General features: G+C 38.7%; 2 non-coding genes across 2 annotated transcripts; both read right to left on the bottom strand.

Moving 5' to 3' along the window:
• Positions 1–951: 951 nt before the first annotated feature.
• TRNAA-GGC lies at positions 952–1,022 on the bottom strand. The gene has a single exon. It is a non-coding gene; the product is annotated as a tRNA-Ala (tRNA).
• A 282-nt stretch (positions 1,023–1,304) lies between these two features.
• Positions 1,305–1,375, bottom strand: TRNAA-GGC. The gene has a single exon. It is a non-coding gene; the product is annotated as a tRNA-Ala (tRNA).
• Between the last annotated feature and the right edge of the window lie 314 nt (positions 1,376–1,689).

Here is a 1,689-nt window from a genome sequence, read left to right as displayed (position 1 = left end):
ATGGCTAATGATTATTGAAATAAAAATGTCACTGTTGTGTGTTTCGAATTGTCGAATCTTACATTGGTATTTAGCACGGACTAAGATATATCTTAGTCATATCTTAGTCCGTGGTATTTACTATTTCGTCTATTTTTAGCTCTCATAACATATCATTAATGATAGCGTCGATAACGGGATGCAGTTGGCAGTTCCAAGAAAATAATAATTTTATATACTATAATAATGAATAAGCCGCGGTCGCACGATGATAGTAAAACGCGATAGTTACTATCATGGGAATATGTGACAGTACTGTCACACTATCAAATGTGTTCACACGAGCGGTGTATGAAGGTGATAGTGAATTGTGATAGTAGGTGGAAAATTGATAAATAAGCAAAAAAAAAAATATTTAATAAATAAAACATGTACAAATACTACAATAGTATGATAGTATGGTTTTCGCTGTCCGCACGATGATAATTATTTGAGGGGGCTAATTTTTCTATTTGTACGTTTTGAGGGGGCTAAGACCCCTCAAGCCCCCCCCAATTTCCGCCTATGAAAGTACCACATGTGACATGATAAAATACCTGTCTAGTACACAACTCAGACTTAAGTCAGTAGTAAATAGTAGTAATATTAGTAGTAGTAGTAGTAGTAGTAGTAAAAAAGGGTGTAATTTAATACAAAATTATAACTTCCAACAAATGTAACAATGTAATGTATCAAATATCAGGTCAGTAGTAAGTAGTAGTAGTAGTGGGAGTAAAAAAAGAGTGTGTTTTGTTCATACACATTTAATCAAATTTTTTGTTGGTTAGGTTTAATGTGCTCATGTGTTATACCGTAACATTTTAAAAATGTATTGCACTCTATAACAATAAGTTTAGGTACTAATATGCAATAAGTGCATTTCTATGATAAGTTGTGTTAACTATCTCCAGGGAAATAACGTCAAAAATCTAGCCGCCGGACCGGGAATCGAACCCGAGTCTCTCGCTTGCCGGGCGATTGCTCTACCACTGAGCTACCCGACCGCATAGACCCATGACGCTACCTCCCTCAGTTAACGGAGTTTACATTCGACCATCCTGACGCCCACGATCGTCCTCGATCGTCGCCGGTCCTTACGTCGCCCACAGCGACTGTTGCTTCACCACCTGACCACCAGAGCGCATGACCCGTATCACAACGCGATCATCACTGCACGGACCTCTGGTGGACCAAGTCCAGGTCCCTCACAACACCGCGTCTTTGGTCACCAATCCCACTTCTGATTTATGTTAACTATCTCCAGGGAAATAACGTCAAAAATCTAGCCGCCGGACCGGGAATCGAACCCGAGTCTCTCGCTTGCCGGGCGATTGCTCTACCACTAAGCTACCCGACCGCATAGACCCATGACGCTACCTCCCTCAGTTAACGGAGTTTACAGTTGAGTGTAAGATTTATCTCACACTAATAAAATCATACATGGTGTGCATAAAATTATTTTTTAAAGAGTCTTACTCATCAGTAATAAATATGTTACATTGTAGTACAAACAAAGTTAGTTGTACAAATAAAGTATTGAATAAAGTATCTTAACAGTAACGCATCATGTGAAACACTTATCCAGTACACAATTCACAAGAAAAGGAGAGTTAATACCTACTTTGTGTAGTAGTAACATTAAGAAAATGTGTCAAGTGTTCCGTTTAGGTC

This window comes from Acyrthosiphon pisum, unplaced genomic scaffold (assembly GCF_005508785.2).
Source record: "Acyrthosiphon pisum isolate AL4f unplaced genomic scaffold, pea_aphid_22Mar2018_4r6ur Scaffold_5667;HRSCAF=6224, whole genome shotgun sequence".
Classification (NCBI taxonomy): domain Eukaryota; kingdom Metazoa; phylum Arthropoda; class Insecta; order Hemiptera; family Aphididae; genus Acyrthosiphon; species Acyrthosiphon pisum.
The sequence above is the reverse complement of the archived record's forward strand: the minus strand, read 5'-3'. Positions and strand labels throughout refer to the sequence as shown.